Source organism: Canis lupus, chromosome 35, assembly GCF_003254725.2.
Source record: "Canis lupus dingo isolate Sandy chromosome 35, ASM325472v2, whole genome shotgun sequence".
Lineage (NCBI taxonomy): Eukaryota > Metazoa > Chordata > Mammalia > Carnivora > Canidae > Canis > Canis lupus.
Genome location: NC_064277.1, coordinates 17,761,415 through 17,784,793, shown reverse-complemented (window position 1 = coordinate 17,784,793; position 23,379 = coordinate 17,761,415). Strand labels below are relative to the sequence as shown.

General features: G+C 38.2%; 1 long non-coding RNA gene across 1 annotated transcript in view; it reads right to left on the bottom strand.

Annotated features, from left to right (window-relative positions):
* Window positions 1-1,384: 1,384 nt before the first annotated feature.
* The window catches only part of LOC112659784 (uncharacterized), an 84,079-nt gene continuing 62,084 nt past the window's right edge, over window positions 1,385-23,379 (bottom strand). Inside the window, exons 2-3 of the long non-coding RNA XR_003136502.3 lie at window positions 2,331-2,482; window positions 1,385-1,538 (exon numbers count right to left, since the gene is read on the bottom strand). This is a non-coding gene — a long non-coding RNA (uncharacterized LOC112659784). The remainder of the gene's footprint in view (window positions 1,539-2,330; window positions 2,483-23,379) is intronic.

Here is a 23,379-nt window from a genome sequence, read left to right as displayed (position 1 = left end):
AGACTTTCATTAAGTTTGGAGTGGAACAAATTACCAACAAATAGGTAATTTTAGAAGCCCTTCTGGTAATGCTGAGGCAAGGTGGCCCAAGGATATCCCAATGAGGGCCACTTCTGTTAAAATTTGAGTTCCCAAATTATGTCTTAGAAATTTAAGGGTCATCCCAGTTAATTCACCAAATAACTGTGTCCTGATATAAATATCTACTACCACAATGGGTGTGAGGCGTCATAAACTCTGAGGCAACACAGGGAAGCAAACAAGGACTCAGTTGGACTGGGTTTGGAGAATTAGCTGCAGGGGCAGATCCTAAAGAAATAATCCGCAAGTGTTTTCAGACTTACTCATCTTTATAATCACACTATCGTGGAGGGAAAACTGGCATTATTATTATTATATTCCCCACTGCCATGCTCTACAGATGAAAAGATTAAGGTTCAGAAAGGTTATGCAATTGCCTGAAGACAGACTGTCCATGGTGGGACTGAGATTTTGTCATTTCAAAATGGTATTGGTAAATGATAAAGAGAAAACCAGAAGTAAATATATTCACATGTTGAAATGTCTATAATGTACTAGTAGATATCTAGCCTGAGTTCATCCAGGGGCCATGCCTTATTTTTCATACTTATCACAGGATCCAGAACACATATGGTACTCAAGAAACACTTCTTGACTGAAGAACTATATCCTTCCTTATAATGCAAAATAGGGATAATAGACCCAGTTGGCTTTTTTACATAAAGAATGGGCAGCGAATAGTGATTGGTTTCTTTTCTTTTTCGGTAGAACTCAAACAACCAGAGAAATACTATTTTAGTAAAATGTTGATCTCTTTCCATTCTCTTTCCCCCCAGAAGTTCTCTGAAATCTGTCAATGGAGTTTGTTTACTCCAAATTACATCTTTGTTGCCTTTAAGTATTGGCATGTTTGAATGTTTACCACTCAAATTCAGCATAAAAGTGTTTTCTTTTTTAGGTAAGATCAGGCAAAGAGGTACTGAATGAATAACACTTGATTGGGAATGGTAAATAACCATGTAATTAAACTGTAAACACTGTGTGTGGTGATTTTAATGTAATTTGAGGACTTGTAAATTACATGGTCATAAAATGGCACTTGGGCTTATGCTTTACAAAAATATCCATGTTTGTATGAGATTAATTAGTGCAGTTTGCATAAAGACATTGACTAAAACACTTTCAGAACATTCTCATTTTTAAGGTTTTCTTATTTATATAAGGCCTTCTCAAGGTTTTTTGCTTTGTTTTGTTTTTTTCTTCTCTCTGTTCTTCCAGAAATTATTATTGTCCACAGATTCTGTAGCTGCAAATTGATCTGGACACAGTAAATAGTTGATAGGCTTAAGTTATGCTTATGAATAAATTTTATTTTAGTTCTTGAAATGGGTTGGTCATTTCACAAACTGATTACATGGTTACTTCTTTGGTTCAATTTATAGATGATGCCCACATGGGGCTTCTTTGCTGTTGGAGTGGTTCATGTGCATGATTCTGTAAATTGCAGACTCCATGCCCTAGGAAAATAACCATAGTAGAGTAGCCATTAGGTGCCCTTCCCCCACAATGGAAAGTTCTGCTCAGCAAGTGGCTTCTTTTGGTGTTTGTGATGGCAACTGTAGGAAACCCAAGATAACCCTTCCATCCCAGGCAGCCCTTATGCTTTTCCATCTCCAAGAAACGCTTTCACTTTGTAAATTCAGAGTCAGGCTACCAGGGTGCTATTAGGAATTCTCATAGGTTCATGTCCTGGTAAAACAGTGATAGTGATGATGATGTTGTATAATTTTTATTGATGACTATATTCCATATGCTCTGCTAAGTGCTTCATAAGCATTACCTCATTTAATCCTTACAACGATGTTAGTAAATTGATATTATTCTCTCTTTACACACGAGCAAACTGAAATGTAAAGAGCTTAAGTAACTTGTCCAAGATCCAACAGCTATGTAGTGACAGGGTTGAAGATCAACCCTGGTTTGTCTGATTCCAAAGACCTCGATCTTAACCTCTTTGTCACACTGTTTTAGTAGATTAGGGCTAACAATCCCTTGAAACCATATGTCTAGCCCAGTTCTAGGATTCTTTACATTAGATGCCTCACATCTTAAGTAGATTAATTTCTTAGCCAGAATTTGAGTTATCTAAGAGACGGGAAGTCATGGCTACTGAATTGTACAACTCACACACAGAGAGGCTAACATTCCTGATTTGGAGGATAGTTATGCAGCCAGTCTATTTGTATGTTACATAGATTTGGGCTCCTTTAGAGATATTCCAAGCTGTTGCAAGACATGTAGTTACTTACCTTCGGAAGAGATGGGAATGGCATATGAGATGGTCTAGTATATGCCACTTCCAGAAATCCAGGAAATACGGAAAGGCTTTCAATAGGAGAGGAAGGCATATGCAGTGGAGTGGTGGCTGAAACGCCTGCTCATATCATCCGGCAACATGATCCTAAATTATCATGTGGTCAAGAAACAAAAGGTAAGGAGAGGTAGGATTGGCTGCGGTCCCTGCTTTGGCATACTGAATATCTGGTCATTTCACCAAAACATTCCAGTTCTCATCATGACTACCTTGTAAGCTAATCTGAAACAGATATTAATTTCTAAATGCCTGGCTATTGATGCATTGCAAAGAAATATGACATACAGTGCCAGATTTCGATAAACAAAATTAATCATCCAACTCATTAAAGCAAACAAATAATTGAGCCTAGCCAGATATGTTTTAAAGGAAAATCAGAATTTAAGCAGGCCACAGATTTGCCATTTTCTCCATGTGTTCAGCATTTGAACATCATCTAGATGTCAGGCATCATGTTAGTTACTGAGAGCACAAACATGAATAAAATATAAACCCCAGTTTTGTCAGTAGAGAACTGCATATTGGTTCAGTAGTGACTATTACTCACATAACATATTGCATGGTCATAAATTTCAATAAATTGGGAAGAGTATATGAGCATAATTTTTTAGCACAGGTGGAGCTAATTATAGAGGGTTATTTTGACTTGGACAGCAACATTGCCTGCCCTTTCTCTGATCATCAAACTTCTGTACAAGATTCAACATACTTTCACCTCCCACATAGTGTTAGTTATTAAGTCCAGCTGCTTCCTTCTCTGTAACACACTTAAAAATATCCTTCCTTTTTAAGGCTTTACAACCACATCCTTTTCCTAGGCCCCACTGACCTCATTCTATCAAACTATAGCTGATAAAATAATATCATGGTGAGCAAAATTCCAGAGTTTTCTCCAACGTCAGAATTGTGAATATGCCGAACAAAAGTTTTGTTCTTTCCTTTTGCTTTAAAACCATGAACCTGTCACAGCCCGCCCCTGTTTTTATACTTTAAATTCTGAAGAAAACTATCACTTTTCAATATGGTATAAACACTTAGCTTCTGCTCACTGAAGCAAAATTTTCAAGTATTTGATGCTTTCTCAGATTATTGTACTCCTAGGTAAATTAAATGTCAGTGTGAGGGATAGCTTCACCCACTTCTGTAGCTGGCTTTATTCAATCCAAAGAAGTCATCAGAGAACAGCCAGCACAGCAAAGTGAGCACGATGAGGTAGGCTTTTTATCACATGCCAAAGCCTTTCCACCAGCATTAAGGCTGGTTTGCAGGCTTTCTCCCCCTGTGTGTGTCCTGTCCAACTAGAAATTCCAAAAAGAAGCCTAAAAATATACAATGGATTTCAGAAACAGGATTGAGCAAAATCCTACCTCCAGGTATTACATAGAAGAAACCACCCATTTTGGATGACACCAAGTGAAGCAAATAGCTCATTCTTTGAAAACCTTCATTCATTACACAATAAAGTTAAGTGCCACAATTTCATGGACTCTTAAAAATTAAAGAGAAGAGTGAAAGGACCAAAAATCTGGAGACCAGATGGGATATAAGGAAAAAAATAGGAAAAGAAAAGTGGAATGCTCTGTTCCTTAAAATTCTCCCATGGGGCTCCCTTTCCAAATTATCATCCCTTTCCTACCATACTCCCCATCCCACCCACATAAGACTGGTTGCCAACTTGGGGAGATCCCAGCTGGTTCTCCATGAGAATCCAGGTAGGACACCTGCACATTCCAGCTAGACTGAAGTCTGAGCTCAGTTTGTACTTGTTAGCACCAGAGCCAACGCCAAGATCCCTTTGTGTGGGCAAGAACTCAGATCACATCCAGGTGTGTGTGAGATTAGCCCATCAGTAGAACATAAATAGAGCTGCTCATCAATCCTCCCCATCCTCCTCCTGCAGCCTCACACTCCCAGGCTATGTATTACAGGGACAGATATATCATCTGCAAAGTTTTCCGGGTTCATTTTTAGGAAACTTGGGTTTTCAGTGGAAAACGGTCTGCTTGGAGCAAAGTTCCTGGATTTGTCATTGCTACAGGCAGTTGTGTGAGGGAACACATGCTGGGAGGAAAGGGCTTCTTATTCAGAGAGGGACCCAGCCCCGCCCACCTCCCCATGAGGCTGCAAATCCTTCCCCAAGTCACTCTCCAACCCCGTCTCCTTCATGGCTCATTACTTAGGACCAGAGAGTTTGAAACTAAGTGAATTAGAAATAGGTAATGGGCCCTCCGTTGGAAATACCGTCAAAGAAAAAAAAATACTGATGAAGTAATAAGCTCTTTCGCATATTGCTTTTTCCTGAAGAAAAAAAGGAACATAAACAAGAAAATATCAGAAGTCCCTTCATTGAAAGCGAAAAACACAAAATACCCAAATTGGGGATATTTTTGGACAGAAAGAGCCTAATATTTTTAAGCCCTGGTTTGTACATCAATTGCACACATACTTTTGCATAAATTTCAGAATATTGAAGCATCTACGACTCCCCATAAAAATACTCAACTGTTAAATCCTGAAGGGTACTTCGGGTTTACCTATTCAGGCTGAAGAAGCTGACAACTAAAGCTGAAGTGACTTGTACTGGCAGGATATTCTCTTCCTACAAACACGAGCTCTTGGAACTTTGGTATGAAGAGAAATTCCAAGGTTTGGGTAGAAAGCAGCATGTATTGAAATTGACTTTGTTCAAAACACTTAGCGTAATTCAATGATCCATGAAGGAGAGCCATATCTGGGAACCGAACCAAGTTCCCCCATCAAACAAACTGGAGATGCAATCTGGTCTGTTGACACTAAAGGAATATACCACTTTTTCCACTGTGAGCAAAATTAGACCATTTTTAAAGCAAAATTAGACTCTCAGGCAGCATGATCTAGTCAGAATAGACTCAGATTCTTACCAGCTGCTCCTTGTGTTATTGCCATCCCTGGGCCAATAAGAGAGCATACTGCTGAATTTGAAATGCTCCTTGTCCGTCTCTGGACTGCTATTTTGGCCACTCTGAGGATAGATAGCTGATTTTGAAAACGCTTTACATCAAAATGAATCTCACATTAGTATGCACTTCATGTTCATAACTATGTTACCCTAAGTAGATTTTTAATATTTTATTATAATTAGTATATGTAGCTTTGTGCCCCTCTCAAAACTAAACTTTTCTTTTATTAACCCCAGCTGTTCTCTGATTCTGCAACAAAACTAACTCGCCAGGGGAAGTAATAGACTAATCAACCAGCCAATACTTATTGAGTATTTCTGCTGGTCATGCCACAGCTGTCCAAGATCAGGCCCAATGGTGCTTCTAAGCAGCTTTCTTCCGCCACTACCCCAGTGAGTTACAAGTGTGGATACATGAGCTCTATGAGACCAGATACTAGGTATTCCCAAGCGTTGGCACCTTGTAGCCACTCAGTGAATATCTGATGAATGAATGGAAGACCTGATGCCCAGTTAGAATTAATATATTAACCTCAAAGTCCCTCTAGCTCCAAACTTTGATTAGAAACAAGATGGAATATCCAGCTGTGTGACACATTCTCCTGGGCCCCATTCTGGTCCTCATTCATTCTCCCATCTTACCATTTAATGGGTGAAGGAAGATAAAATGGATTTCCTTTATTTCTGTGAGGTTATTTATCTCCCCTTATTACAGAAATCCCATACTCGCCCTTGAAGCCTTATTTTGAACTATTAGCAGCCCCCAACCTTCCATTGGCATCATGGGAACATGGATTAAGTATAAAGACTTTGAGTTGTCAGTAATCTTTACCCTAGAGTCCATAAATGGGTTTTAGGGAGTACAGGTGCTTCTGAGATCCTAAGTGCATTTTTTTTTTGTTTTTTTTTTTTTTTTGGTTAACTGTGTCTTTGTTTTTTTTTTGTTTTTTTTTTATTTTTTTATTTTTTTTTTATTGGTGTTCAATTTACTAACATACAGAATAACACCCAGTGCCCGTCACCCATTCACTCCCACCCCCTGCCCTCCTCCCCTTCTACCACCCCTAGTTCGTTTCCCAGAGTTAGCAGTCTTTACGTTCTGTGCATTTTTTTTTGCGTTTTTTGTGTTTGTTTTTTTTTCTGCAATGAGACCCACAGCTTCCACTAGATTTATACACATGACACTAAAGTCTACTGTCCTCCAAGTTATAGTGTGTGATCAACAGCAATTCTGTGCCTGAAAGACCTCTAGAACCTGTAAATGAAAATCTAAGACACTGTGTCCTGACACCCTGTGCTCTCTGTCTAGCTGGAAACAAGATTAATTTTATAAAAACTAGTTCATACACATCACTTTAAAAGGGGAGTCTTCCCCTTACCAAAAGAGTCACCAAGCTTCTCTTTACATTGTGATCTTTTAAATCTGGAATATGACCAAAATTGTAGGAAGATTTTCCAGTACACTTCTGAGAAAGCCATCTGATAAAGGGACAGTGTCTGTCTTGATCTCTGCTTGATACATAAGATGCACTTAATAATTATTTGTTGATAAAAACAAGGCATTGCTGCTTAAAAAATATTATTATTTGTTGACTGAATGAATGTGACAAAAAAGATGCATCTGCATTTCTATAATTGCTTCCAACATGCTGTAAAGATGCCATTACAAATAAAGTTTTGGGACTCGCTTTCATATTTTCTGCAAAGATATAACGTTGAAAGAAGGAGCTTGTCCACTAAATTTCACAATTCTAGAGCTGTTTGCATTATATGTGATTTTCCAAAAGCAATGGTTCTGAGTGTCTTTTAGTAATTTTGGAATAAATACACATAAAAATAGAAGACAAAAAATGAAATATGAGGAATTGTCAATGATTGAAAAAAATAGCACCACAGCAAAGCGGGGGTTTGGAAGCCATTAGAATGATATCTACCCTAACCAGTGTTGTTCTGTTGTTTAAAAATATCTAAAGTACATTGAAACTAGATTTTTAGCATTCCACTAAACTCAAGTCTAATTTTAAATGTCACAATAAAGACACAGAAGCCAGACAGCCAACATAAAGCAAGCCATGAAAACGATTAAAATTTTCAAAACCAACAGTAAAAAGTAAGAGTTATTGGACCAGAAGAAGAAAAGTGAATAGGGAATTAATAACAAATCTTCAAATACATCAAGATTCTCACTTAGAGATTGGTGCAAGCCTACCCTCTACCTCTAATAATCAGAAAAGAATAGATGAGCTAAATAGCAGGGGGAACTGAGATGAGACATACATAAGGATTAATAGACTTTGGGCTATGTCCTGAAATACCACATCACAAAGGAAATTGGACAAATTCCCATTCTAAAGCATGTAAGAAACCTAGACCCAATCTTAGCAAGACTGAATTGGTGATCTTTTGTCTCTTCCTTCATCCCAATGGATTTTTAATCTAAAAGAAACAAACAAGGAATAAAATTCTCTCTGGTAAATTTTTTTTTTTTTTACCTCATTGCTGTGTTCCTTCAGAATACATGAATACATGGCAAGAGTTGAAAGTATTTAATAAAAAAACAATCTACTGGTCACTCAAAGAGAGATCCCATATGCATTGGTAGTGAAAACCTGATTTCTTATTTCTAAAATATGACCCAAATCGCTTATCTGGTTTTCTATGTGTATGATCGTTGCATTTCCGAGATTAGAGGTTCACTGTAGCAAAAGGCAATTAATTGAATGATGAGTCTGTGCTAATGTGCCTGCATGTGTGGACAGCAGAGATAACTTAATATGCATCTAATGTCACTATTAATTTATTTATCATCTCCTCCATTTAATTTTTGAAATACAATGATTTCTTAATCAATGGCCAAATGCTCGAGAAAATATTTTCTAACAGTTTTATGAAAGAACAAGTTAATTATACCTAAAACTAATCAGTTAGAGTAACTTCATTCAATATACTTTTAATGTACTTTGGCCACTTAAGGACCACGTTTGCAATTGTTTCCTATATAAAGTCCATTTAAAGTCTATTTATCCATTTATTTTTAAAGATTTTATTTATTTATTTGTTTGTTTGTTTATTTATTTATCTATTATAGAGAGCACATGCAGAGGGAGAGGGAGAGAGAAAATCTCAAGCCGACTCCCCACTGAGCCTGGAGCCTGACTCAGGGCTCCATTTTATGACCCTGAGATTATGACCTGCACTGAAATCACCAGTCAGATGCTTAAGGACAAGCCACCCAAGCGCCTAATTTGTAGTCTATTTATGTTAGTCCATTTGCTACTATGACCGTACCTTGGCTTTTTCATTTAAAGTGAGGTAAGAGTTTCACAGAATGTAGCACTGAGAGCCCTTGTTATGCAAGATGTTTAAACCAGCCTCACTGTACATGTAAAACAAGCTCACCTTTAATTTCTCAAAAAAGGGAAAAAGCACATATAGTGTTCGTCAAAACTGCTATGTATGCTACTCACCAAGGAACTGTGGAGTTCGATAATCACATGACTCTGGTAGACCTTCTAAATGTAAGAAAAATTATTATGATCCATGTCTCTATCTTATGGATAGAGCAATTAGAACTGCTGCTCCTAACCAGTGTGCATATCTTCATACTTTACGTTCCTAACAGTTGTAATAGATGGGCTCACCATTCTCCTACCTCCTTCTCCTGGTCTCACAAGAGAGGGGTGGTGGGGAAGGTGTCAAAGTGCTTCTCCTCTAGCATAAGCATAGCTTCCTCTTTCAAGATCATTGCCTCCCTTGCTATTCCTGAATAAAATTATATTGTTTTTCCAATTTGGGTACCAATAAATTGTGTGACCTTTGTAACCCCAAAAGTAAATTTTTAAAAAATGCTTCTTTTTTAACTTATGTATTGTCTACTTTATGACTCTTCATTTTTTGATCTAGAGGAAGTGACTTTGGATTTAACATAATTGTATTTAACTAATACTGATTATCTAAATAGAAGCCTAGCACTGTTTTCTTTCTTCAGGAGATGAAGAAAATTGCTTAAAAAAAAAAAACTAGTCTCATGGAGAATTATGTTAAGTCTTAACATTTAAAAAATTAATAGTTTTTTTATCCTTTCATTTTTTACATTTTTCTATTTTATTTAAATTCAGTTAATTAACATATATCATTGGTTTCAGAGGTAGAGGTAGAGGTCAGTGATTCATCAGTCATAATATCTAGTGTTCATTCCATCACGTGCCCTCCTTAATGCACATCACCCAGTTATCCCGTCCCCCACTCTCCTCCCCTCCAGCAACCCTGTTTATTTCCTATGATTAAGAGTCTCTTATAGTTTGTCTCCCTCTCTGATTTTTGTCTCGTTTTATTTTTTCCTCTACTTAGCCATCAAAAAAAAAAAAATGAAATCTTGCCATTTACAATGACGTGGACGGAACTAGAAGATATTATGCTAAGCAAAATAAGTCAATCAGAGAAAGACAATTATCATATGATCTCATTCATATGTGGATTTTAAGAAACAAAACAGAGGAGCATAGGAGAGGAGAGATTAGTAGCTTTTTTCTTAAAGCACTATAGATTTAGAGAAGAAAATGGAGTAAAAATTGCAGAGTTCCTATACAGCCACTTACACACAGCCCATCCCACCACCCAAGTTTTGCTGTTATTAATACCTCGCATAATTGTGGTCTGTTGTAATTGATGAACCAATATTAAGGCATTATTATTAACCAAAATCCATAGTTTCATTAGAGTTCACTTTGGGGGATGCACATTCTAGGGTTTTAACAAATATATAGTGTCATGTATCCACCATTGCTATATCAAAGTGAAGAGTTTCAATCCCCTGTATTCATCCCTTCCTCCCTCAACCCAGATCCTTGGCAACCATTGACCTCTTCACTGTCTCATCCTTAGTCTTGCTAGTCACCCCTTTTTATTATCTGATTTTCCCATCCCCTTCACCCACTCCCCTCTTGCTATCTTCACTTACTTCCTTATTCCATTTAAATTCCTTAGCCACATCTCATCATCAGTTCCTTGCACACACCCTGCATGCCCTCATCCACGCTCACTGCATCACACTCACGTTGAGAAATGGTACCCTCTGCCCAGGCATGCTGACGTCCTGTGGTGGACCACATCCACCATCCTGATGTGAATTCATGATCATGAACCTCAGGTGAGCATCCATGCAACCACGCTAGCACAGAATATGGCCTGATCCATTCACTTGGTCACCCTCTAACTGGACTACTTCAGACCACTTCCTCATTCTCAGTCTCCCATATATCATCCTCTCTTCCCTCTCTAGGAGGGTGATGTTGCCCCTCCTTCGTTAGAGATCAGTGAAGCAACTGGAACTGCTGGACCTAACCAGCATGCCTATCTTCATATTGTATGTTCCTGCCAGTTATGATAGATGGACTCTGTTCTCCTACCTATGCTCCCTGCATTGTGCTCTAGATCCCAGCCTTCTCACCTGCTCCTAGGTGTATCAGTGCAAGGCAGCTGCACTGGCTGCCAGATGGGGCTCTTGAGAAGGGCGCAGCCAGCTGGGGGTGTGTTTGCACTGGCCAGAAGAGAGACTCTGGGTCCTCACCTACTCTACTTCCTCCTACTCTATTTTCTTTCTTTCCTTTATTCCTTTTTCTTTTCTTTTCTTTTCTTTCTTTTCTTTTCTTTTCTTTCTTTTCTTTTCTCTTTTCTTTCTTTCTTTCTTTCTTTCTTTCTTTCTTTCTTTCTTTCTTTCTTTCTTTCTTTCTTTCCCTTCCTTCCTTCCTTCCTTCCTTCCTTCCTTCCTTCCTTCCTTCCTTCCTTTCTTTCTTTCTTTCTTTCTTTCTTTCTTTCTTTCTTTCTTTCTCTCTTTCTTTCTTTCTTCTTCTTTCTTTCTTTCCAACATAGTCCTGGATGCCTGGGTGGCTCAGTGATTGAGCATCTGCCTTTGGCTCAGAGAATGATCCTGGAGTCCTGGGATCGAGTTCTGCCTCGGACTCCCTTTAAGGAGCCTGCTTCTCCCTCTGCTTATGTCTTTGCCTCTTTCTCTATATCTTCTCAAAAATAAATAAATAAAATCTTAAAAAATTAAAAAAACAGTCCTTATCTCCTTTATATTATGTTTGCTAATTATGCATCACATTTTATCTCTACTGACTGTCTCTCCCACCAGCCTCTGACCTCCATGGGGTCAAAGATCTTTGTTTTGCTCATTGATATTCCCCAAGCTTCTAGCACAAAGCATGATACATAGTAGGTATTCAATGAATATTTGTCCGATAAAACCTAACTTTGCTCATCATATAGCAGTTCTACATGTTTCTCTATATTCTGTTTCCCTTAATTCTGCTTATCTCAAAAGAACCAGCTGCAATGGTGTCTCCCTTTCCTGCATTTTCAGAGCACTGGGGCTATATTATGTCTATTGTATCTGCATGTACCCATATATGCCAGAAAACCAAAGTGCTAGCTGACCACATAACTCTGTTTGGTGGGATGAAGACATTGCTGTGGAGTTTGACAAAGATCCATGATATAGGCCTCTGCTTTTCAGACCTAGAAATGACATTTTATCCGAGTTGATTGACCTAGAAATGCTAACTCAGGCTGGCAAAATTCATATAAGATATATCACATGTAAACTCCAGTGCTACTCGTTAACTTATAATAGGTGTACTTTCTCCAGAGCTTGTGCAAAGCCAGGTGAATTTGCTTGGCACATCGGTTGGGATTAGGTTCAGCTATAAGAAACCTAATATGGGGCAGTCTGGGTGGCTTAGTGGTTTAGCGCTGCCTTCAGCCCAGGGTGTGATCCTGGAGACCTGGGATTGAGTCCCATGTCGGGCTCCCTGTATAGAGCCTTCTTCTCCCTCTGCCTGTGTCTCTGCCTCTCTCTCTCTCTCGTCTCTCATGAATAAATAAAATATTTTTAAAAAAGAAACCTAATATGAAGGCTACACAAGATAATTTATTTTCTCTCCCACTTAAAATGTATACTGTCACAGGATAGGTAGTTCAAGTTCTGGCCAGAAGCTCTGCCCCATGAAGTCCTGGGACTCCAGCTCTTTCAACACATCCCCCCACTATCCTGGGTGGTCTGTGTTTTACTGGTCTAAGAAGTTGTTGGTCCACCCATAGCCCAGGCCACATACAGGAAGATGGGAAGGAGAACAGAGGACATGAACAGCATGCATGGCTCTGCTTTAAGGAATGTGCCTGGAAGCTGCTATATGAACATTCTCATTCACCTCCCAATGACCACCACTTAGTCACATGGTCCCATGGGGTTGCATGCACAGGAGCTGAGAAAATGTCACCTTTATTCTAGATGACCATCTGTGGCAGCAAAAAATACTGTAAATATACGGGAAAAAGAGAATGGATATTTAAAACAATTAGCAATTTCTTCTAAAACGTGTGTGTAATCTGAGGGAGGACCACCTCACCCAGGTCTTGGTGAAGGAGAAAGAAAAACACTTGCCCATGACTGATCCCATCCCTTTAGTGTCCTAAATATCAACCTCACTGTCCTCTGATCAGTGCTGGGAAACACTGCCCATGTTTATTTTCTAACTGCCTTTCTTTCTAGGTTCCTTGCAAACACCACCCTCTTCAACTCCTCTCTTTGCCAGGCTGGACACAGTACAATGGAGTAGGTTTCAACAAGTCAGTAGGGAGACACCAGGGCAGTCATACAGAGACCCCCGCACTAGGAAGGATCACACTTGGTGTGTAATGCTCTGCAGTCATCATCTTGAAACTCTTGATAATGTTAATTTTGAATCTGTGTTTTGTAACTGAAGCCCAGTAGGACACTAAAACATGTCCCACAGCTTGAAGCCTCCCCTCATAGATAGTCCCTCCTTATGCTGCCTCCAGGAAAAAGATTCCCTGCCACCTACCTACTCTCCTGCCTCTTGGTGCCAACTTGTCTTGCTTTCCTGTTTCTGACCAGTGGCCACTGCCACTCCCATTTCCTGACACCCAGGGTCCCACCCAGATTTTTCCTCCTGGCCCTCACCCAACTTCTCATTTAACTCCATCCAGGTACTGAGTATGTTCCAGCACAGCAGCTGCAATCCTTTGAGATTGCACATGCACAGGGCGGCTGGCCTATGGGACCCAGCTGGAGCAGCATGCATCAGTCAGGTGGCTGGTACAACCAGGTACCCGGCAGGGGCCATGTGTTCACATGCTGAGCCATGGGACAGGACCCTAGGTGTCTGTGAGGAGTATAGTCACCCAGCTGGTATCCCTGGACCCCAGGAACAGGACATTGAAACAAAGACAGGACAAGAAAGAGAACATGGAAGAAAGAAACATGTCCACATTTTTAGTATTTAGTATGAAGTAAGGGCACGCTTTTTCCTGATTTTTGAACAAGAAGTCCTACCTTTTCATTTTGTACCTGGCCAGGCAAATTATGTAGCAGGCTGTGGTTTCACGGTCCTTTAGTACCTTACATTCCAAGTTCCAATCAGGGCTTGTTCACACTGTTCCCTGTATGATGTCCCCCATGTCACCTGATGGACACACTGGATTATTATATAAACTCTTTCAAAACTTTACAGTCTCGGGTTGCTTCCACAGCTGAGGAATGGAAGACATTCTATTTCCTTCCTTTATATTCAGATAATAACTTCTCTCTCCCCCCCACGTACCTCTCTTGTGTTCTAATCATTCATGCATGTGCCTTTGAATCTCCCGGGCACCTGATCAGAACCTTCACGCAAAGTAGGTCTGCAATAAATGCTGAACGCACGAATGAATAGTTAATATTTCATGCATGAGTCAATCAAGAAATCCTTGAAAGTTTTCTGGTGTGTGTGTGTGTGTGTGTGTGTGTGTGTGTGTGTGTGTTGGGGGTTTTTCTTTGTTTGTTCATTTTTTGCCTTTATCCAGGCAGGAATTGGCTTCAGAAGTGTCTTTCTGCAGTTCACACGACCATACCAGAAGTAGGACGACTCCTGAGGAGTTCCATTCTGTGGTCCCAGAGTGGCTGCTTTGTCATCACCCACACACCATGCCCTCCGATCTCTCACCAGCTCCCAATCAATGGGCATCACACAGGAACACACAGCAAGCCCAAAGAGACTGGGCACTGTATCTCCTTGAGAAAGAAAGCTCTTGTTTATTCACCCAGGCACTTTCCTTTTGCATTCAAAAGACAAAGCAGCAAGCAGGGGCTTGCTGGGAGAAGAATAAGAGCTGCCAGAAGTAAGGGGGGGATGGGGCTCATTCTGTTGTCACTTGCAGCCCATCCTGGGTCTGAAGCATCTTTAGCCTCCTAATTGTCCCCCTCCCCTTTCTGTGTCTGCCTTGCACACACTGAACACTCCCAGACAGCTTTACAAATTGGCTCTGGAAACATTAGGCAGTAAAAATTCCATTGAGTCTGAAAAAGACACACTTCTCCTCCCCATGTTTATGAATCAGTTGCTATTTTATGCCCTGTCCTCATCCACCTTATTACGTTTCACGCTGCCCTGGGCGATATTGAGAAGTAGGCAAGTTCATCTTTGTCCTTTACGCTCTACATCCCAGTTCTATAGTCCTTCCCTTATCTGAAAAGCCTCCTCCTGCTGTCCGTTTCAGGGGTCTCTGTTCTCCTGAGTCCCTATCAGATTTATATCCTCTTTCCAACCAGGTTATGATTGACATAGTGTGTCATTCTTCCTGGGACTGTTTGCATTTTAAAATGCCTTACCCAGAGATGGTAATATCCAACCTAAAGGAATAAAATCTCCATTTGTATAATTTTAGATCCTACAGAAGGTAGATGAGGATGGTGTTTCAGGACAAAGGGATCCTTCAGAAGCCCTCCGATCATACTCAGAAGCTCCAGACTTTCCCACCTCCCCAAGCCCCCTTTTCTTCTAATCATTCTTTCTTCCCCTCCCATGGTCTCCTTTCTGGAAGGCCTGCGGTGACACTCAAATGCTCAAGAGATGCTTTTAAATTCCCTTACCTTGTGATCTCAAATGCCTATGCGTCCATTATAACATCAAATATATCACAGTGTAGTTGTTCGCCCTTCTGCTAGACTATTCACAAGACTGTGAGTTACTTGGGGTTTTTTGTTTGTTTTGATGCTTTGATATTCTGTACCCAGCACAGAGTCTGGCACATAATGGGTATTAAAATTTTAATAGGTGTTGAAAGTTGATGAGTTATTGAATAAACGAAGTTAAAACTGTTTGGGATTACCACATGCCTAGTTTCATCTTATAAGTGCAATGGGAACTTCTTTTTTAGATCTCAGAACCAGGGTCAGCAAACTGCAGCCTGTGGAGCAAATGTGGCACACCGCTTGTTTTTATAAATAAAGTTTTCTTGGAACACAGCCACACCCATTCATTTACGTATAGTATATGGCTGCTTTTGCACTAAAACAGCAGAGTCTTGAGGGAGATCCCATGGACCACAAAGTCTAAAATATTTACTATCTGTACTGTCTGACCCTTTAAAGAAAAAGTTTGGCAACCTTTGCCCAAAGGAAAAGGAGTAATGGAGAGTAGGGGAGATGTACATGATGTGGAGGAAGGGAAGAAGCATCCAGGAGAGGAGATGAGCAATAAAATGTGCTTACATCCTTCAATTCACACTTGGAAGAGAGGTCCAATTTTTAAATGCCCTCACAGAGTAGAAGCTCAGAACTCCTGAGCAAAGACAGGGAAAGTGAGAACAAATTCTCCACAGGAGCCTGGAACACAAGGGCATTGTTGTCAACTGTTTACCAAGGCAGAGAGAAGGGCAAAGCTGATCCCAAGAAGTTAGTAACAGCACTAATGCCTAATAATGATTGCAGCAGAGAGCATTTCAGGTGCCCCATTAAAAAGAGTGCTTTGTCCTAATAAATACCAGAATAAGAGTCTGTTTCTCAGAGCCCCCTTCCTGCACTTTATTCTTAATGAGTCTTCTAATGAGTGTGCCGTATTTATTTCCTTGAGAGACTCATCACTTCCCATCTCAGCCTGTTATTTAAATATATGGCATGGTGTGAAAAGCTGGGGGGAAAGTCTAAGGAGTCTTCTCTGTGCCTTTTCCAATGGCCTACATCACCCACGTGGGACAGAGGAGAGCATATGAACTGGATTCATAAAATAATGGGTCCCTGTACTTTTAACAAGGCAAAAATTGCAAAAGCTGAGAAGTTCTGCTGAACCCAGGATTGTTTGATAGATATGTTTGTAAAAGGAAAGGTAAGGCAAGGCAAGGCATGGCAAGGCAAGGCAAAACCAAGGGAAGGGAAGGGAAGCAAAAAAAGGAGTTTAGAGACTAATGGTTCCTTGCTTTGTTATTTAATTCTGAAAAAGACAATGGCGCTTTGCCCCTGAAAACAGAAGTAATCTGGAGTCAGTGGGTTTACCTTTGAGTTCAGGATTTACTTATCTTATTTCACTTCCCTTTTGTAACATTTTCTCTTTTTGTTTTTCAAAAAATAAAAATTGCCACAAGAAGGGAGTTACCCAGAACTCCTAAGTTATGAATCATTCTGAGTTACCAAAGTTTCCAGTTAGATAAGATTTACTCTTGTTTTTTGTGGCAAACAATTAAAAAAAATTCTTCCCATAATCACTATACCATTATCGTAGCTGCTTTAAGACAAAAAGAGAAAGGAAAGAACAAAAAAGAAAGCAGTAATTCTTTAATATCACTTATTATCATCAAATATCAATGTAGTGTTTAAATTTCCCCAATTATCTCCTAATTGTTAGTTAGAATCAAAGTGTGTCTTAGTCTCTCTCAATTTAAGGTTATCCATAATCCTATTTTATCCTTTGCAATTTTTTTCTTTTAAATACAAACAAAAACTGAGTGTTTATCCAGTAGAGTTTCCAACATTCGGAATCTTGCCAATGATACCCATGTGGCATCTGTTAATATGCTCTCCTATATTTTCTATAGTCACAACTAGAAGCTCATGATGTTAAAAAACAAAGTGTCCTTATCCTTTGAAGATGAATTCTGATGAAATATGTCTGAGATTTGCATCAAATGAGTACAGTGAGAGGTAGGACTATAAAGGGAAGGGCTCTAGATGAAACAAGATTAAGTACATGGATCATTGTTGAAGCTGGGTGGTGGGTACATAAGTATCTCATTCTTCTACTTTGGCATATGTTTAAAACTTCATATAGTTAAAAAGTTAAATATATTTTTAATAGTTTTAGATGAAAATCTGTGAAACACATCTCATACTTTCTTTCCTAAACATCTGATCTTAATATTATTGTTCAGTTTATGGAAGAAATTGTGCTAAATTCTTGGGTTTCATTTGAAATCCAGGTTTCTACATATTGAAGATAATTTTAAATGTCTACATTTTTGGTGAGTTAAGAATAAAAATTTTAAACCACCAATCTAGAAAAATATTTCTCAAATAGGGATCACAATTCCTAAGACAGGTGAGATTTGTATGAAAATCTACTAGAAAAGGATCTACTTCCACTAGACCCAATGTAACACTTGATATTGATTGGCTAGACCTACCTTTTTTTTTTTTTTTTTGCTTTGTTTTTATTAGTAACATGATAAATGGAGGGCCAGCAAAAGGTAGTAGAAAAGAGTCTGAGACTTACTGGTTGGCAGGAGTTGAGTTATGGTTGAACTTTCTATCTCAGCCCATGACTGAGATGAATTGGGGTCACAACTATCTAGTCATGGAGTCTTCCACCTCTAATTTTGATTCAGAATAGGGAAGATATCAGAGTTGGAGCAAGAAATAGGGCTTATAATAATTTAGGGGACAAAGGTTCACAATTCTAGCTATGTCTCTTGTAGGAATCCACTAAAAATGGTTCCAATAGAGTGGAATCTCTTTATAAATAAGTCTTAGAATTAACCATTGTTTTCATTCAACCATGTCAGCTCTAAGAAAGCCAAGAGAGCCCATTTGCTAAGAGGCACAGTTGCTCATACTTTTAATTTTTTTTTTAAGATTTATTTATTTATTTTAGAGAGAATGTGCAAGTGAGAGGGAAGGACAGAGGGAGAGAGAGAATCTCAAGAAGACTCCCTGCTGAGCACAGAGCCCAACAAGGGGCTGGATCTCAGGACACTGAGATCATGATCTGAGACAAAACCAAGAGTCAGCCACTTAACCTATGGAGCCACCCAGGTGCTCTGCTCATACTTTTATTTTTAAATTCTGACTATAGCATTATTTCTCTCTGTTGTCAGTAAATCTTCTTAAGCTTATGTCAAATTACTTAAGCTCTTACATGTATTACTGAAGGCATTGTGAAAAAGTATCACTAATTCAATTTGCAACTGGACAATATTTTGCTTTCTTCCATAATTTCCTTTTTAGTTCAGGCCTATCTTTTGGGGACTCTGGAATAACCTATGTAGCTAAATTAACCTTTCACTTCCAATTTTCTTCAGCTCAAATCCTGCCTCCATCTCCTTTGTCACTAGCAATGCCCTTGCTGACCAACATCAGCACTAATTTTCACTTTCTTTTCAAATAATTTGGGGAAACACACTAGTCATGAATTGTCTATAACAGCACTGGCCAATAGATCATTCTCTGATGATGAGAACATACAGTATAGTAGCCACTAGTCACATATGGCTATTGAGTACTTAAATACTTAAATGTAAGTGTGAAAGAAGAAGTGAAATCTAAATTTAAATTTTAGTTAACTTTATTCTACTGTAATTTTAATTTAAATTAATTACATGTGGCTAGTGGTTACAGTTTTGAATAAAGCAGCTTTAGAATCTTCTACTCACCTCACAATTTGTATATGTTACTGTCACTGCTAAAACACCACCAAACACTATGCCAGATTGAAACTGATTTTCTAGTGGCTAATAGTTGCTTGAGTTTTGAAATTTTATACACATACACACACACTATTGTCAGATACACTATTTAAATATATATATATTTATAAAATAATATAATATATATATATTTCATGGGATCCTGGAGAAAAAAATGATTTTGACATCATTGAATACCTGTTCTTATTAGTGAAATGACCTTGGATTATTTCTGTAACCTTACAAGCTTCAATTCCCCCTTCTAGAAAACAGAGAAGATGCTATCTTTCCAAATTGTTGAGAAAATTAAATTAAATACATTAATTACATGGAATTAAATAGCATACATGAAGTGCCTAACATGCTGGGACCTATAAGTGGTAGACATTCAACTAGAGGAGGCAATTATAGACTAAGATGAGACATCACAAGGTCATGTTAGTTTAATTCCTTTACTGAATGATCTGGAGGGTAACCAAAGAAGACTTAAATTTCAGGAAGGGAGAGCTCAGGACATTTACTGTGTTAATAGACTATCAAGAGAGGCTAAAAATTTGTTTTTCTTGTGTTGTTTGAAAAATGGACCATATACAATTTTCCACATAAGATGTAAGAAAAAGGTAGTTAGAAATTACACATAGGATATGAGTTTAATCAATCAAGTCCATGGTGATAGAATTACCTTACACAGGAAAATCTCTTCTTAGGAAGAAATTAGGCTATGAAAATGTTACTAGAAGAAAGAATGACATTTTAGGCATGTTAAGCAGGAATTGTCTACTACACATCCATGTGGATTTAAAAAGTAAACAATAGGGACCCCTGAGTGGCTCAGTGGTTGAGCATCTGCTTTTGGCTCCAGGCCTGATCCCCAGGTCCCAGAATTGAGTCCCACATCGGGCTCCCTGCATGGAGCCTGCTTCTCCCTCTGCCTATGTCTCTGCCTCTCTCTGTGTGTCTCTCATGAATAAATAGATAAATAAAATCTTTTTTAAAAAAGTAAACAATTGGATATATAAATCTGGGGCTTTTTTGGAATAAAGATATAAATGTGCTAGCCTTCAGCAGATTTGTTACACCTAGAAGCCTGGGATTAAATTATTTTCTCTGCTAAGGAGAAGCTATAGCAATACGGAAGGAATGGACATAAGACATTGAACACTCTTAAATCTAGAAGTTAAGTAGAAGAAGAAAAGCCACAAAGGAGACTGAAAAAGAAGACACAGAGATGAGAGAAGACTAGAAGAATGTTAAAAAAAAAAAAAAAAAAAAAAGAATGTAGTACTCTGGGGGTCAAGAGAATGTTTCAGAAGGAACAAATCGTTAGTTGTACAAAACGATTTGTTTTCAAGAAAGATGGAGCCTCAGCAGCACCCACTGCATTAAAACTAAGGAGACCAGTTGTGGTCTACACAATTTCCATGGACTTAGAGATGGGGGTTGGTGGGTGGGTAGATACCTGTTTGGAATGGATTAAATTGTAAATGAGAGAGAGTGGATCCAAAGTTAGAGGTAGCCAAATGGCACCCCACCTGCTGTACTTCATAAACTTTTCTGCACCATTCTCTTTGGAGGCCTAATGAACTGAAGTCAGATCCCATTTTTTTATCTATAAAGAAACACATACTATGGATAAAAGAGATGACATCAACACATTACTTTTGCTGCTTTGAATGTTTAAAATGTTTAAAAGAACAAGAATGTATTCTTTTGGGAGCACAGAAAACTATTCCCAAGGACAATCTTTAAATTTCATGGTTTTAAGAATAGATCTTGTTCCAAAACCAAGAAGCATGGCTCTCCCCCAACTTGAAAATAAATGGCTAACAATAAATGGTGGCACCCCAGTAGAAAAAGGTAGGCTCACCCAGAGTTTTCTGACAGAGCCTTCATTGACTGTGTCTTTCTATTAATAACATATTCCAAAAATGGGATAACTTTCAAAGCATTTTTAAGCTTTTCAAGAATTTTCCAAGATTACAAACACCATTGGAATCAATCCTCATAGGAATAGTTTATCTTTAGCCTTATAATATCACTCAATGATTTCTGAAAGAATTCATAGATAAATTGAGTAAGAGAATAGAGAAAATCACCAACTAGTTTCAATACCATTACTTTTTAAGGCAAATCATTCACAGGCATGTCAGTTGGGAATCTCCCTATCAATTCAAGTCACAAGCCATGCACTGACTCCATGATAAACTGCACTTTGTTAACTCAAGTTTATTGGAGCAAATGCATAGATAATAAAATGCTCCCAATTGAAGTGTATACATCTGTTTCAACAAATACATATGCCTAAGTAACCAAAACTGATCAAAATATAGGACATTTCCATCACCCCCAAAATTATATATGTGCATGCCCCTTCCCAATTACCCTGACCTTAAACAAATCTATCATGGTAAATTTGGTCTGTCTATTCTAGAAGTTTCTATGAATGGAATCTATGTCTGAATTCTTTCACTCTGTTTTACGGTTGTTATTGTTTTAGTTGTGTTTTTAGAATTATCCATGTTACTGGCTATATTTTATTAATATTTACTAATATAATTGTCTATTTTTATCACATGCACAAATTTTATTATAAAATATTATGTACTTCTGTATTATAAACAAAATTAAATCTGTTTATTGATTTACCTGTTGATGGATATTGACTTATATATGCCTTAAGGCTGTTATGAGTCAAACTGCTCTGAACATTCATGCAAAAGTCTTTTGTAGACACACATGTTCATTTCTTTTAGTACTTAGGAGAGAATTACTGGGTGATATGGTACGTGTATCCTTAAGTTTAAAAGAAATTGCAGGGATCCCTGGGTGGCGCAGCGGTTTGGCGCCTGCCTTTGGCCCAGGGCCCGATCCTGGAGACCCGGGATCGAATCCCACGTCGGGCCCCCGGTGCATGGAGCCTGCTTCTCCCTCTGCCTATGTCTCTGCCTCTCTCTCTTTCTCTCTCTGTGACTATCATAAATAAATAAAAATTAAAAAAAAAAAAAAGAAATTGCAGGGGATCCCTGGTGGCTCAGTGGTTTAGCACCTGCCTTTGGCACAGGGTGTGATCCTGGAGTCCCAGAATCAAGTCCTGCATAGGGCTCCCCACATGGAGCTTGCTTCTCTCTCTCTCTCCCTCTCTCTCCATCTATCATGAATAAAAATAAAAGAAATTGAACATTTTTTCACTAGCAGTTGTGAAGCTTTTCATTCCCACAAACAAGATATGAAAGTTCCAGTTGCTCTTTCAAGAGCTTATTGCAAATCTGTATTCATTTCTGTCAAATAATGTCAAATATTTCTGCGTATATTGAGATACGTGTGGGCTTTATAGTTTATTCTGTTAACATAGTTAATGATGAAACTGATTTTAAAATGTTAAATCAAAAAAATAATAAATAAATAAATAAATAAATAAATAAATAAATAAATAAATAAATAAAATAAAATGTTAAATCAACTGGATGTTATGCTATATGTTGGCAAATTGAACTCCAATAAAAAAATATACAAAAATAATAATAAAAATAAAATGTCGAAGGAAGGAATGTTGTAGGAAGTGTAGTGTTTTCCTCCTTTCAAACTCCTAATATGGGTAAAGTGTGTCTTCTTTTTTCTTTCATCAATCTACCTAGAGTTTTATCAATTTGAATTATCATTCCAAAGAGCCAACTTTGGATTCCATTTCTCTTGTGATTTCTTCTTTGACCTATGGATTATTTAAAGAGTGTTATTTAATGTGAAGTATTTGAAATTTTTTCTGGTATCTTTCTATTTTTGATTTATAATTTAATTTATTGTGTAAGAGAACATACTTTGATTATTTCAATCATTTAAAATTTTTTGAACCACTACATGGTCTCTCTTGGTGACTGTTTCACATACTCTTGAAAGGAATTTGTGTTCTGCTGGTTTTGGTGGGAGCATTCTATATCGGTCAACAGGTCAGGTTAGTTGGCAGTGTTGTTTGATCTTCTATATACTCTTAGATCTATTTACCTGTTATACACAAATACTGAGAAAAGAGTATAGATATTTCTAACTCTATGAACATGTGTATTTCTCCTTTACATTCTATCAGTTTGTTTCACATACTCTTAACTTCTTTTATAACAGGTATAAGCATTTAGGAATATTATATCCTCTTGATGAGGTGACTCCTTTGTCATTATAAAGTTCCTATCTTTATTCTTTTTTTTTTTTTTTTTTAGTGAATCTTAAGATTTTTTTTTATTGGTGTTCAATTTACCAACATACAGAATAACACCCAGTGCCCGTCACCCAATCACTCCCACCCCTCGCCCTCCTCCCC